Raw genomic sequence first — 15,975 nt, 5'->3', positions numbered from 1 at the left:
CGATAGCCTTCAATATGGGCACTTTAAAAAATTAGCCTCAGAAGCTGGTCATGGTCATTGTTAGTGATGCATTTGGTACCTAAATACTGCAGATTGCAGAAAGCTGATGAGTATTTCCAGAGGAGAGTATTGAGGAATAATCTCTTCCTACCTCAACCCTGTAGAGGGCTACAGGTAGGGAGATCTTAGTTTCATTGCCAGGATATCAAACACAGGTTGGGCAGACTGAGGCTGGAAAATCTGGTCATGATCTGCATGTGTGCTTATAAGTAACCCACCTGGTGCCCTTTAATTTATTCCAATTGCAGGAACAATGGTGCACCTCACTGACCATGAAGTGCCTTCAGATTGGTCCCTTCACATAGAGAGGATGCATACACGTTAGAGGATATACAGCACAGGTTCACTAGAAGAATACAGTAAAGCATGTTACACACGCAGTGTTACAACAAACTAACTTTATGTTTTCTGTGCATGCAGCTTGCAAACCCAAAACACATGGAGTTCCATAAAACCCTGAAGGAACTGCGGGTGCCGGAAATCAGCAATTGATGGAAAAGCTCAGCAGGTCTGGCAGCATCTGTGGGACAGGATTCAGAGTTAACGTTTCGTGTCCAGTGATGCTCCTTCAGAAAATGGAGTTCTTATTGACAATTGAATAATCAATTGCTCATCTGTGATTGATTAACTCTGAGGGGAAATCGGCAGAAAAGAAGTCAGGAGCTGCTGGAAGCGATATGTGAGCTGACTAAGAGAGGTCAGAAAAACCCAGCAAGCTTCCTGAATAGCTTAGAGACATTAATGAGCTGGTGGGTGTTTTCCTAGAACTGGCCATAATATAAATTAGGGTGCTTTTGGTTAATTGGTTGAAAGGAATTCTGGAAAAGTACATTATCAGGACTATTATTGTCTGAGGGACAGAGTGTTCAAGGGAGAGTGCCTTGCTGAGAATCATCATTTAATGATGAATGATATTAGTGGATAGGATCGCTGGCCTCATCTGTACAAATAAACAGCAGCACAGGGTGGAATTGTGTAATGCCAGATCTGTGCAGGGAGAGATTGGAAAACTTGTGCCATGTACTTCGTTTCTTTGCTATGTCAATTACTTAAAATAAAATTTACCTTTTTATTTCAAGTACCCTTTGCCAGTTAATTGATGGTGTAATTTGCAATGGTCTGATTCTTATTACAGTAAAAGCTACAAAAAGTGGAATCTTGTTGGTAATGTCCTCTTTGGGGGTGATTTGGAAGCTTCAGTTCTTTTATTTTACAGCAAACACTAACCCCTGCACACGCCCCTCTCCCCCTCCCCACAGGGAACAGGGAACACAGCATCAGTTATTGTTCAAAGTTAAAAATCGCACAACACCAGGTTATAGTCCATGTCTGTAATTGCAATTATTCTGCTTTTGGTTTGTAATGATTGAGTCTTTGTCATCTGACCTTATTATGATTGTGTACATTGATCAGATCGTTGTCTCCATAGGGATGAGAGAATGAGAGCCCAGCAGTTGGTAACACACTGAAATGGAGGTGTTACCTGGGGGGGAGTTTGTAGGTATTTTTTAATAAATCTGTTGGGAGATGTTATGACGTGGGTAGGATTCAAATCTGGGTCTCCTGACTCTGAGATAGGGACACTAACACTGCATCATAGGAGCCCTCACCTGGATGGTTTGAGTGATAAATTGTTCCTACTAAGAAGTAAAGTGACACAGTGGATCATTCCATTCCCATCTCTGCTCTGTTACGGTTGCACTATTTGTGTTCAAGTGGCTGTGAAGCAATAATTGTCAATCAGAGGTTATAAGCTTTCATTACATTAATCCCGTGTCTCTCTGCAATTTACCACAATTGGTCAGATGTTATTTATCAAGATATTCTTCCACACGTAATGGTGAAAATAACATTGCTTAGGAACGGAAGGAATGGTATCTCACTCTCTGTATGTGTTTTGCAGTTTCTATTCAAGTCCTACTTTTCCCCTCCTGTATTTGTTTTTGGTGTGGAGCATGAAGAAAGCGGTAACAGCTGCCTGCTTCATTAATGGGGAGTGAAAACACATTGATATATTTGTGTTTCAAACTGTTTTCCCTTCAAGGTTTTGCAACATGTGTGACTGGCATTGTGACTCCCCCATCTGCTCTGTGGATTCTTCACCCATGACTGACTTATAAATCCTCTGGCCCAGGTTTGGATAATGATCAGGGCTGGCTACAGACAACATAGTGGGCCCTCTGTTTACCCTTCTCAAAACTGTAACAAGTAAAACTAAGCAGAGTGGAGCGGTATTTTGGCACTGGATTACATGGAGGGAAGGGCAGTGAATTAGTTTTAAATTGATACTTATTATCATTGGATCCCTTGAGTTTCCATTCTTTGAAATCTGAGCTTTAACTGCAACCAATGATACTATATGTAGAGAAGCTCCTATCCAGGAATATTAGATAGCACAGCAGCATTGTCGTTTTCAGGTGCCCTCAAAGCTGTTCCACTATTCAGCAGGTTCATGGCTAATCCTTTATTTCAACCTCACTTCCACACCCTTTCCCAAAATTCCACAATTCCTTTAGTGCCCAAATGGCTGCTGATGTCAACTTTGGATATACTCAACAACTCATCTCCTTCCAAACTCGAGATCTCTGCTGCTCCAGGAGCAGGATCAAAGCGACAACACCACATGCAGGATCCCCAATTGAGTCACTCGCCCTCTTGACTTGGACCAATATATTACTGTTTCCTGTGTTGCTGAGTCAAAAATGTGAACCAACACCATCCCTTGCAACCTCTTCAATCCAGTTAATCTCAAGGCTGTTGAAATTCCCCAAAATGATACTCTGCGTTTTCTGTTCAGTTCCAGTGTTTGCCAGGCTGTTTCTTCCTTCATCTCTTTTGGATGATTGGTAGACTTAACCCTCCCAGCTCATGGGTGTTGTGCAGATAAGGTCTCTCAAGGACATGGATAGCACCAACCATACTCCCATCTGACCTGCTCTCAGTTATTTTACAGAAACATTCTCCAAGGCAATGCAGAGGAATTAATCTGAATGCAGCACCATCATCCTCTCTTCAGGGTGCAGAACACATCACCCCTCTAGCATGCAATGCATGCGGGAGCAAGAGATTTATCGATCAATGTGTAGAGTGCCTTTTCCATAGTCTGGACTGTGGTGTTGGCTACAGGCCATAATCTCGTTGCTGTCATCCTCCTTTGTCACTTTTATTTTATTTAAGAGATCAATGAGACACAAAATACAAAAGCATAAACAGTGTGGATGCTGGAATTCTGAATTAAAAACAGAAAACGCTGAAAATACTAGGCAACATGTTCTGAGAGGGAGCGAGAGGTAATATGGTCAGAAGCTTTTTGTTGGAACTGTACAATGTTATGAGGTGAAGCAGGTTTTAAGCACATCCACACGCAGGGTTAGGGCTAGGGGAAGAATAAAGAAGATCACAGCAGCACGGAATTGTTACGGTGTCGATAGAAGCCATTCGACCCATCATACCTACTAGGAAAGGACTGTCCTACTGTGGAAGGCATGAGGGATTAAATAATAAAAGCAATGATGGTGTGCAGCATAAAGAAATAATAATATAGAAGCAAAGGCTGTGTTTAGAAGAGGAGGAAATAACAAACTATCAGCTGCTGCTGGAACAGCATAAGGGACAATGTTCATTATCTGAAACTTTAATTTTCTGCCCACAGATGATTTTAGATTTGCTGAGTATTTCTACTAATGTCTTTTAAGTACAACTAAAAATTCAAACATTCAGCAGGAATGATTTTCTTTGAGTTTAGCTACAGTTTACAGAGTGAAAACTAAGATATTTAAGGCTCGATTAGTGAGCAGTTAATTCACTGTATCTTAACCATTCAAAGCCCATTGGACAAGATTAAGGTTCTGTGCACACATTGCAACATTTAATTCACAGCAGCACACATTAGAAGCAGGAATAATGGGCTGAATGGCCTCCATCTGTACTGTAAGACTTCTGTGATTAGACAATATTTATTTCACTAAATGTAAGGGCACGACAAAAATAACAAGGACATGAAAAGAACATCCAACCCTTGATTGTAGGAAGTTAGCACATACTTCTTTCACTTCTGACTGTGGGTCTGAGTCAAAACCATCCATTTGGGATAAAACTCAGTTCTCTGCTTCCTGTTGGGATTTTAGGGGGAATGGGTTTCATTGTGAACCCACAACAACAACAATGTAGATTCAGCACAAACCCACTGAGAAAGCTACACAAATAGGAGCCATTTTAAACAGGCTCAGTCAGAAGGAACTGCTCACTAATCGAGCCTTAAATATCTTAGTTTTCACTCTGTAAACTGTAGCTAAACTCAAAGAAAATCATTCCTGCTGAATGTTTGAATTTTTAGTTGTACTTAAAAGACATTAGTAGAAATACTCAGCAAATCTAAAATCATCTGTGGGCAGAAAATTAAAGTTTCAGATAATGAACATTGTCCCTTATGCTGTTCCAGCAGCAGCTGATGGTTTGTTATTTCCTCCTCTTCTAAACACAGCCTTTGCTTCTATATTATTATTTCTTTATGCTGCACACCATCATTGCTTTTATTATTTAATCCCTCATGCCTTCCACAGTAGGACAGTCCTTTCCTAGTCCTTCTGACAGTCCTTTCAATTGGGGTAATAATTTTTGTTCTTGAGCTTTAATGACCTGTTACTAGAGGGAATTTCTTATCGAATATGTGTCATTTTCCCTAATTTATTCTCAGCATGTGCGTGTTACTGACAGGACACTGCATTTATTGCCCTTGAGAAGGTGATGTGGGATCTCTGCTTTGAAACAAAGGTAAAGTCACCATAGTCTTACCAGACCACAGGGCTGCTCCCTCATTAGAGAGAGATGATCGATGATAGTTTAACCTGAGGGTCACCATGCCTCAGGTGGCCCCTTCACGAAAACCTCAGCCAGTGTGAGAATTGAACCCTAATTCTTGGCATCAAACACCAGTCATCCAGTTAACTGAACTAACCAACCCCCTGCTTTGAACATCAATAAGTGGCTGTTCCGGAGGATAGTTGGTGTGAGTCCGGAACCACATGTAGGTTAGACCAAGGATGACAGCTTCCTTATCTAAATGTTTTGAAGAAAAGTCCAAAGAACTGCAGGTGCTGGAATATCTTAAAAATAATAGAAATTTCTGGAGAAACTCAGCAAGTCTGGTGGCATCTATGGATAAAAAGCAGAGTTAATGTTTTAGGTCCAGTGACCCTTCTTTGGAATGATTCTGTTTTCTCTCCACAGATGCTGCCAGACCTGCTGAGTTTTCCCAGCAATTTCTGCTTTTATTTCTGATTTCCAGCTTTGGCAATTTTTTGGTCCTTTGTCTGCCGAACAGTTGTGCTGTCTCTCTGGGCTCCAATTCCACATATTGTTTGATTGTTCCCCCATCCTCAATTCCAGCCTTTTCCTCGCTATTCTCAATTCTGGACCTGAAACGATAACTCTGCTTTCTCTCCACAAATGGTGCTGGATCTGCTCAGTTTTTTTTTAAACAATAATCGTTATGGATATAGCATTTTAGTCTAGATTCATTGAACTGAATTTAAATTCCCCTGCTAGGATTTGAACTTGCTTCTCCACATCGTAAGCCCAGGCCTGTGGATTACCAGTCCAGTATCATAAGCACTGGACAGCCTTAAGATTCAGTAAGCAGTGCCTAATGTTGGGAAAAACTTCAAATTCCCCACTGATCAGCTTCCTCATTCTGAATACCAAACAAAATAAATTAAATTCAAAGCACAAACAGGTGACTCAGATTCAGGGCACTGTAAACATCACTGCATTCAAAAGTACAAGAGTAAGCAACATCAATGTCATGTCCACTGATGTGCAATGAAAATCCTTAGTTCACGTCAACATCAAGGAATTGATATAGAACAGGAATAAATCCAGCCCATTGTGTCTGTTTTTCAAACAAGCATCCTTACCTCGTGCCAATTTCCTGCTTTCCCTGAGTAGGCATTGACCACCCTCTGGGGAAGCGAATTCCACAGACTTAAGGCGCTCTGAGAGAAAGCTATTCTGCTTGTCTCAGTCTTAAATGTAAGACCCCTGATATTTCAAGTATGTCTGCCAATAAGGTAAGGCATCCTGACAGCATTCACCCTGTCAAGTGCCCCTTGGCAGTTGTGCTTATGTGTTGTCTCAGAATGTCCCTGGTGTGTTTCCAGAGATCTATCTCTTAGCTCCACTAACAGGTAAATGGGGAATGGCATATGCACCTTTAAGGGATGATTGAAGTCAACGTCCATGCTGTGTGTTCTGGAACAGCTGTTCACTAGATGTTGGGAGATACCATTGGGACAAATGCTAACCACTAAAATATTGCACAGCAATCTTTTAAGGCCAGTCCCAGTAGACAGATTCCAACCCCTTCATAAAGACGGTGTATTGCAATTAATCCAGGCTAAACCAACATTTTGGCTCACAAAATCCATCTTCATGACATAAACATTTATTGAAAACCTAAAGCATCTAGGGCGAATTACCAACAATCATTTAGGCACAGTTGTAATTCCACAAAAGCTAATTCATTGACATTAAGAGGATGTTACAATTTTCAAAGGCAGAAATGGAAGAAGATCTCCTATCTTACACTAATATGCAAAACTCAGTATCCTAACAAAGGGGTGATTTACCATACAGTGTAATCACATTCCAAGAGTTATCAGCAGTGTTTCAGATTGGAACAGCCTGTTCCACATGATGCAGCATCGAAATTGTGGAGAAAACTATTTCTCTGAAGAACCTAATGACATCTTGAGATTTGTGACTTTGGCAAAGCAATCTCTCAGTTTTTCAGAACGGTAGAAAGTGCTGATAAATAGTCAGCTAATCTTTTTCTCCCAGTGTGAAGCCAAGCATTTTCTATCACATGCATATTAGAAAAGGCCCTGCAAGAGTTTCCTGCTAATGTGGGCTGGAGTACTGCCTGCTGTCGTCAGTGGACTTATTTACAGGGTAGGGCAGTTTCAACAGCAGTGAGCATTGAGGACGAAGCTGAACAGTGTCATGGTGGTAGCAATTTGAAGATAGTTGGGTGAAACATTAAGGCAATTACAAGCATTTATAACATGCTGTGTAAATATCCCTAACATTGATGAAATACCAGAACAAAGTCACTCCCACGGCAATAGTTACCATATCAATTTCTTCAAGTTATTTACTGCCTCTGTTTCGAATGGCACCGCAGTTGACAACCAGACCCAAGCTCCCCCTTTAGCATCCAGAAACGACCTAGAGATGGGTTTCTGCTCAATCAAAGGCAGGAAGATCTCCTGGGAGGTGAACATTCACCTCTCTTTCTTTGAAGGATTAGTTGGTTGGAAATAGGGTCGGAGAGAGCTGATTTTCTGATCCATGATCCCATCGAGTGAGGGTGTCTCATGAACAGGTTTCATGGACCACTCACATGGATGTGTCTACTGCCTGCTTCAGCTGTTAAATGTTTGGATGTTGCTGCACTGACAGAGCTGCTGGACAATTTCAAACCTATTTCTCTAATTGGATTAGCGAGGTTGTTGAGTTTTCTTGTGCAACTGATTAAGAAAGATAGTTGCCTTCTGGGATCGAAATAAATCGAATACACCGGTTCCCTAAAATTATGAAATATTTTTAAATTCAATTCACAGCAGCTCAATTTACTTAATTTGCAATTCAGTAATCCACTTTTGTATTCATGCATTCATTCGCTTTCCTTTTAATAAAAAGTTTTGATCTTTCTTGCATACAGTGTGACAAATTTAATCAGAATTAATTTTATAAAAACAATGCCTGGAAGTTCCAAAGTGTCACTCAATGAAAGAATAATACTTCTTACGCTGCAGTGCTCTTCTTTTGCAGTAAGAAAAAAATTAATAAGTAGCTATACTCATTGCCAGTGTTTCTGCATATCTGTGGCTCAGTTAGCAGAACTCTCGCCTCCAAGCTACAAGGTTTCTGGATTCAAATCCCAGGAGCTAGGTACACAATCAAGGTTGGTATGCCAGTGTATTACTGAGGGTGAGCTACACTATTGAACGTGCCAACTTTCAAATGAGGCATTGACCTAAGTATGCTACCTGGACTGGAAGGTGTCAATTATAAGCAGAGGCTGGATAGGCTGGGTTTTTTTCCCTAGTGCATTGAAGACTGAAAGGTAAGCTTCTAAATCATAGCAGGCATAGATAAGGTAGATGGCCAAAGCTTTTCCTCAAGGTAGGAGAGTCTAGGTATAGGTTTAAAGTGAGAGGGGAGGGATAGAAAAGGGTCCAGAGGGGCAATTTGTTTTCACGCAGAGAGTGGTGAGTGTCTGCCAGAGATAGTATTGAAGGCGAGTACAACTTTGTGATTGAGAAAACATTTGGACAGGTACAAGGATGGGAAAGGTATGGAGGGAAATGGACCAAATGGGATAGATTAATTGTGAAAGCTGGGTTGGCATGGACAAGTTGGGCCGAAGGACCTGTGTCCTTGCTGTAAATCTCTATGAATCTATGACTCCACCTGCCCTCTCAGCTAAGTGTAAAAGGATCCCAGATTCTTCCTTTGGCGAAGTGAAGGTGAATCACATCTGTTTGTCTGTCAATCAACATCTTTAAAATCCTTCTACTAGACAATAGACAATAGACAATAGGTGCAGGAGTAGGCCATTCAGCCCTTCGAGCCTGCACCGCCATTCAATATAATCATGGCTGAACATTCCTAATCAGTATCCTGTTCCTGCCTTATCTCCATAACCCTTGATTCCACTATCTTTGAGAGCTCTATCCAACTCTTTCTTAAATGAATCCAGAGAGTGGGCCTCCACTGCCCTCTGGGTTTGCTCTTGCATTGCTGTTTGGGAGGACCTTGATGTGCATAAACTGGCTGCTGTGCTTTTAACGAAGGACTGTGCTCCTAAAATACCAGTAATCAGGCTAGTAATTCAGAGCACCATGCTAACGTTCTGGGCACATGGGTTAAACTCCCAGCATGGTAGTTGGTGGGATTTGGATTTGATCGAAAATCTAGAATTGAAAAGTTAACTGAATGGTGAGCATGTGCGTACTGTTTGTAAAAACCCATCTGGTTCACTAATGCCTTCAGGCCATGGACAGGGTGAACAGAAAGCAGCTGTTCCTCTGAGTTGAAGGGTCAGTAACAAGACGGCATCATTTTAAAGTGAAAGGCAGGAGGTTTAGAGGGGGTTTGAAGAAACGCTTATTCCCCGAGGATGGTGGGAATCTGGCACACACTGCCTGGAAGCTTAGTTGAAGCAGGAAACCTTACAACCTTTAAAAATGTACTTGGGTGAGCATTTGCAAAATCACAAAATCCAAGTCCATGAGCCAAGTGCTGGAATGTGGGACTAATACAGTACGGTTGTCTCCCACGTCCCCGTGGGGGGATATCTTCCAAGACCTGTCACGGAAGCTCGAAACCGCGGATAGGAGCGAACCCATTTCAATGGGAAATGTACCTTCCCTGCAGCCTCCTGGTCCCTGGTCCCCTATAATATGTACAGGGTGTGGTAAACCGCAAAGAACAAAAATGCAGGAAACAATTCTGCAGATACAGGGCGTCTCCCTGTATATTTTTGACAATGCGGGGTGAAGGACCCCTTTTGTAGATTCTAATATTCTATATTTCATTGGCCGTAATGTGCTTTAAGATGACCTGTGATTGTGAAAGGCACTATATAAGTGTAATGTCTTTTCCATTTCCTTAATAATGTTCATTTGCTGAATATCAGCATGAGTGCATGTCCTTACTACTGAATATACAAGCCAGATGCAACTGCCCTTTACCAGACTTGTGTACTGGAATCGTTACAAACTGCTGATCAAATGTAACAGAGTGTAGATTTATTATGGGTGTTATATACCACAATGGAATTTTAAGCAATTTATTCAGGGCTAAGCGAGATGATGGTGAGCTGCCTTCTTGAACCATTGCTGTCCATTTGATGTAGGTGGACCCACAATGCCATTATAGCAAGGGATTTCCTAAATTTTGACCCAGCAACACTGAAGAAACAGAGATATATCTGTGCTAATGCAACCCAGCTGCTAAACCCTTAACAATTCTTTAAAAAAAGTCGATGTGCTGATATTTTTGATTCATGGTTATTAACACTTGAAGAGTAGGATAAAATTGCCAAAAGCTTTTCTGTAAGTGGCTATCCTGAGATAAGTTTAATTCATTATAACTTAAAGCAGGTCAGGCAGCATCTGAGGGGCAGGAGAATCAACATTTTGGGCATAAGCCCTTCATCAGGAATGAAAGGCTTTTTGCCCGAAACGTCAATTCTCCTGCTCCTCGGATGCTGCCTGACCTGCTGTGCTCTCCCAGCACCACACTCCCAACTCTGATCTCCAGCATCTGCAGCCCTCACTTTCACCTTCATTATAAATTATCTTAGACTTATTCACAAAATAACTTTGGATGAAGAAGGATATCCAGCTCATCTGAATTTATTCATCTAGAATAATCTAAATACTCTTCCTCTCTCGTAATTCTTTTTATAAATAATTCAAGAGTGCTTAAGCTCCATTTCTCTCAGGGGCTATTTAATGTACCTTCACTATATCTGTGGTGACAAACCTCCAGACCTTAGTTCTACATTCTCTTTAAAGATTAGCTGTACGGATTTCCTACGGGTGCTCCAGTTTCCTCCCACAGTCCAAAGATATGCAGGTTAGGTGAATTACCCATATTAAATTGTTCATAATGTCCAGGAATGTGTAGCTGGATTAGACATAGGAAATGCAGGGTAACAGGGATAGGGTAGGGGTTTGGGTCTGCGTGGGATGCTCTTTGTGGGTCAGTGTGCACTCAATGGGCCGAATGGCCTGCTTTGTCTCTGTAAGAATTTTATGATTTGAATCTGTGGCTCTCTAATTTAACATTATTTTCTGGGACTGCCTTTTCCTTGACACTGTACATGTCTTTTATTCATTGGATATGGGCAATGCTGGCTTGGAGAAGGGCAGTTAAGTGTCACATTGCTGTTGATTAGGAATCACATATGAGCCAGACCAGGTAAGGATGGCAGATTTCCTTCCCCCTAAATGACATTAGTGAATCCAATGGGTCTTTAACTATAATCAACTACAGTTACCATTAGACTAGTTTTTTATTGAACCCAAATTCCACCATCTACCCAGGTGTGCCCAGAATATAAGTCTGAGGCTCTGGATTAACATTACCATCCAGATGCCTCCATACATACCATGGTTTAAACATTAAGCATCAATCATATGGTTCTTCACTGCAGGGGCTTCAATGCTTCATGTCTCTCTTTTTTCGCGGTGACCTGAAATGGGCATAAAAATCAAGGTGTCCCCTAGCAACTATTCTCTTGCTCATCAATATACAACAACAACTTATCTACATAGTGCCTATAACATCATTAAATATCCCCAGCTGTGTCACAGGGGGCATTATGGTACAAAATATTGCTATGCTTGCTGACACCACATTGAGTGTAGGCTTTACTCTCCAGAAACAGGTCGAGGGGGTGGGGAACGTATGGGTTGAAGGTGGAGAAGAATGGGTCAGGAGGGAAGAGAGTGTTGGGGGAGCTTTCTCCCATATGTCAACACTCCCCAGAATGTTCCATTTCTCCAGCTCACTCCCCTGACCATTCTTCTCACAGCTTGGGCTGTTCTGTCCCTCCACTATTCCTAGTCCCTTCGCCCCTCCTCCCCAAACCCCTTACCCCAATCCAGTATCTCCACCCAGACCTGTCTGAATCTTGTTTTAATACACTCCTGTTCTGGACACCTGGGCAGCGCAGACACAATCACACTGAGGGTCTGAACCATGTCCATGTTTCTATGTGACTGCACCTACACAGTTGCTCTGCAGTTCATGTGCCTGCAGATACTGCCTTTATTGAATGGTGTTTCCCTCTGGGATCTCTCATAACATAAGAATCTAGTTGAGCATAATGTTGAAAGGTATTGAAAGATCCAACAGACATTTATCACAGTTCACTATTATACACAAATATTACACTAACAGATAGACAGGTATCTGAACTGGGATTAGGTATTTGGTTACAGCAGAAGAACAATTTCTACTGACATTTCATGTTCCACGTGATCCTGAGTAAAATATTATCTGAGAATTTTAGACTATTAGGTCACGTATTAGGTAAGGTTAAGAGTCTTACCAGACCAGAGGGCTGTTCAATCATCAGAGAAAAATGACTGGTGATTGTTTAACCTGAGCATCACTAACATTTCAAGTTATAGTCCGACAGGTTTAATTGGAAGCACGAGCTTTCAGAGTGCTGTTCCTTCACCACCAGATGAAGGAGGAGTGCTTTGAAGAATTAAACCTGTTGGACTATAACCTGGTGATGTGTGATTTTTAACTTTGTACACCCCAGTCCAACACCAGCATCTCCAAATCATTTTAGGTGAGGGGTGAGCTTGAGAAGGCACATACTATGATGCAGTGATAATATTATGTGCACATATCTTAAAGGTATACTGATATAATGACCATGAGAAATAACACAACACAGAACTCTGGATGACCACAAGTTTACACAGAAAATAGACCATAAGAGCATAAGAAATAGGAACAGGAGTAGGCCATTTAGCTCTCAAGCCTGCTTCACCAGTTAATGGGATCATGACTGATCTAACAATCCACTTTCCTATATTTTCCCCATAATCCTCAATTCCCCTATTGATCAATAATCTATCTGTTTCAGCCCTAATTATACACAAGGACTCTGTCCCACAGCTCTTTGTGGCAATGGGTTCCAAAGACTTACTACCTTATAAGAGAAGAGATTCCTCCTCATCTCAGTCTTACCTTTGCGCCCTTTATCCTGAGACCATGCCCTCTGGTCCTAGAGTCTCCCATGAGGGGAAACACTCTCTCAGCATTGACCCTGTCAAGCCCCTTAAGAGTCCTATATGTTTCAATGAGATCACCCCTCATTTTTCCAAACTCCAGTGAGTAGAGTCCCAACTTGTTTAACCTTTGTTCATGAGACAATCTCTCCAAATTGGAAATCATCCTAGTGTACCTTCTCCAAACTGCCTCAATTAAATGATATCTTTCCTTAAATAAGGGGACCAAAACTGCTCACAGTATCCAGATATGATCTCACCAGTAACTTGTATGTTTGCAGTAAGATTTCCCTGATCTTATCTCCCAAATTCTTGAAATAAGGGCCAACATTCCATTAGCCTTCTTACTTACCTGCTGCACTCAGTGTGTTAGATTAGATTAGATTTCCTACAGTATGGAAACAGGCTCTTCAGCCCAACAAGTCCACAATGACCCTCCGAAGAGCAACCCATCCAGACCCATTCCCCTACATTTACCCCTGCACCTAACACTACAGGCAATTTAGCATAGCCAATCCACCTAATCTGCACATCTTGGACTGTGGGAGGAAACCAGAGCACCCGGAGGAAATCCACGCAGACACAGGGAGAATGTGCAAACTCCACACAGACAGTTGCCCGAGGCAGGAATTGAACCCAGGTCCCTGGCACTGGGAGGCAGTAGTGCTAACCACTGAGCCACTGTGCTGCCCCAAGCTTTCTGTGTTTCACTCACAAGGAACATCAAGTGCCTTTGTGTTGCAGCATTCTGCGACTTTTCTCTATTTTAATAATATTCTGCTCTTTTGTTCTCTCTTCCAAAATGAACAAATCACATTTTCCCACATTCTAATCCATTTACAACTTTTTGCCCACTTACATAACCTATCAATTCACTGTAAATTGTTTGTATCCCTCTCACAACCTGCATTTCCACCTACATTTGTGTCATCAGCAAATATGGGAGGCCAGCCAGGGAAACATTGGCATACTTTTTTAAAATGATTTAAACTAGTTGAATGCATTCAGAGTTGTGTCTAACAATTCTGGATCTCTTTCACCTTCATCTTCAACTTTTCATATTCCTGTGACATCCTTTTTTTGTTTCTTTGTTCTTTACACTTACCTAAATTACGGTTCACCAAACATTGTTCTGGCTCACTCACTTATTCAACTTGTCCTGCAGTTTTTAAGTTACCTTTATTGAACCCAATGTTTCTGCTTATTTGGTGTCAGCTTCAAATCTATCCAATTTGCTTTCAGTGTCCAATTTCCAGACATCAGTGTAAATTAAAGGCAGTAATGACCCGAACACCAGTCCCTGAGGAACCTACTAAGTGCTTCTGCCAGCATGATGTAATTGCTCAAATGGATATCTGCTATTTTACCCTCAGCCAATTTGTTATCCACAAAACCAAGTTTTTGTCATTACTGAACTTTTTCAACTGCAGTTTGGAAGCCTAGCTACAACATGTCATCGGGGTTAACATAAGCTACTTGGGAAAATCACATCTTCAAAGATGCCAAGGAGATTAGTCATGCAGCATTCATCTTTACGAATCTCATTGACTGCTGATTACTAAACAATTACTGTACAGATTTACTGCTGTATTTGATAGAATCACAGAATTGTTCCGGTGCAGAAAAGGACCATTGTGTCTGTACTGGCTCTTTATTAAGCATCGGGACATTGTGCCATTCTCCTGCTGCCTTTTCCCCATAGCCTTGCACATTGTTTTTATTCACACAATCATCAAGTCTCATTATCAATTCATGGATTGATGCCACCTCCACAACTCACTTTTTTCTCACCTCACATTTGTTTCATTAGAACATCCTCTCTTAGTGCCCCTTCTCCAAGAGAAATAGCCCTAACCTTTCCCATCTATCCTCTATCCAACTATTCTGGTCAATCTCTTCTGTTGTTACTTCAATGCATTCACGTTTTTCCTAAATTGTGCAGCATCTTCAATGACTTATGCTCACTTCCACCCATCTCTCTCTGCAACTGCAGACCAAGTACCAGAGTATCCTTTACCTCTCCATGTTCTTTCAACCAAATGTCATATGATACATATGAGGAGCAGTTGAGAACTCTGGGTCTGTACTTAATGGAATATGAAAGATGAGGAGGGAATCTGATTGAAGGTTACAGAATACCAACAGGCCTGGATAGCATGGACATGGAGAAGATGTTTCCACTCGGAGCAGAGACTAGGATCTGACGGCACAACCTCAGAGTGAACGGACAACCCTTTCAAACTGAGATGAGGAGGAATTTCTTCAACCAGAGGGTGGTGAATCTGTGGAACTCATTGCCGCAGAGAGCTGTGGAGGCCAATTCAGTGACTGTATTCAAGACAGAGATTGATAGGGTCTTGATTGGTTATGGGTAAAGGCAGGAGAATAGAATTGAGAAATATATCAGCCATGATCGAACTGGGGAGCATGCTCAATGGGCTGAATGTCCCAATTCTGCTCTTATATCTTATGGTTGCATGGCCTGGTCACCTCACATTGAATTTCACCTGTCACCTATCTGCTCACTCCATCAGGGTGACAATGTCCATTTGATATCCTAAATTGTTCTCCTCACAGTTTAGAGCTGAAAATGTGTTGCTGGAAAAGCGCAGCAGGTCAGGCAGCATCCAGGGAACAGGAGAATCGACGTTTCGGGCATAAGCCCTTCTTCAGGAATCCTGAAGAAGGGCTTATGCCCGAAACGTCGATTCTCCTGTTCCCTGTATGCTGCCTGACCTGCTGCGCTTTTCCAGCAACACATTTTCAGCTCTGATCTCCAGCATCTGCAGACCTCACTTTCTTCTCCTCACAGTTTACAATGGTTATAGGTTTTGTATATTCTGCAATCTTTGAAAATGTCCCTTGTATACCAAGATCTAGATCATTCATATATATTAGGAAAAGATGGGTCCTAATACAGAGCCTGAACAAACTTCTCTACTGACCTTCTCCAGTCCTTTAAGACATAACTATTCCACTCTGTTTCCTATCACTCAGCCAATTTCATATCCATGTCATTACTGTGCCTTATATTCCTGAGCCCTAACTCACAAGCCTGATGTGTGGAACTGTATTGGAAGCTTTTGGAAGTCTGTGT

General features: G+C 41.6%; 1 long non-coding RNA gene across 1 annotated transcript in view; it reads left to right on the top strand.

Annotated features, from left to right (window-relative positions):
- LOC122563539 (uncharacterized) overlaps nucleotides 1-1,199 on the top strand; it is a 67,535-nt gene extending 66,336 nt beyond the window's left edge. The window contains exon 5 of the long non-coding RNA XR_015752129.1: nucleotides 481-1,199. This is a non-coding gene — a long non-coding RNA (uncharacterized LOC122563539). The remainder of the gene's footprint in view (nucleotides 1-480) is intronic.
- The last annotated feature ends 14,776 nt before the right edge of the window (nucleotides 1,200-15,975 follow it).

This window comes from Chiloscyllium plagiosum, unplaced genomic scaffold (genome assembly GCF_037043375.1).
Source record: "Chiloscyllium plagiosum isolate Xiang-an unplaced genomic scaffold, Cpla_swu_hap1 HiC_scaffold_30, whole genome shotgun sequence".
NCBI lineage: Eukaryota > Metazoa > Chordata > Chondrichthyes > Orectolobiformes > Hemiscylliidae > Chiloscyllium > Chiloscyllium plagiosum.
This window is presented reverse-complemented; position numbering and strand designations above follow the sequence as displayed.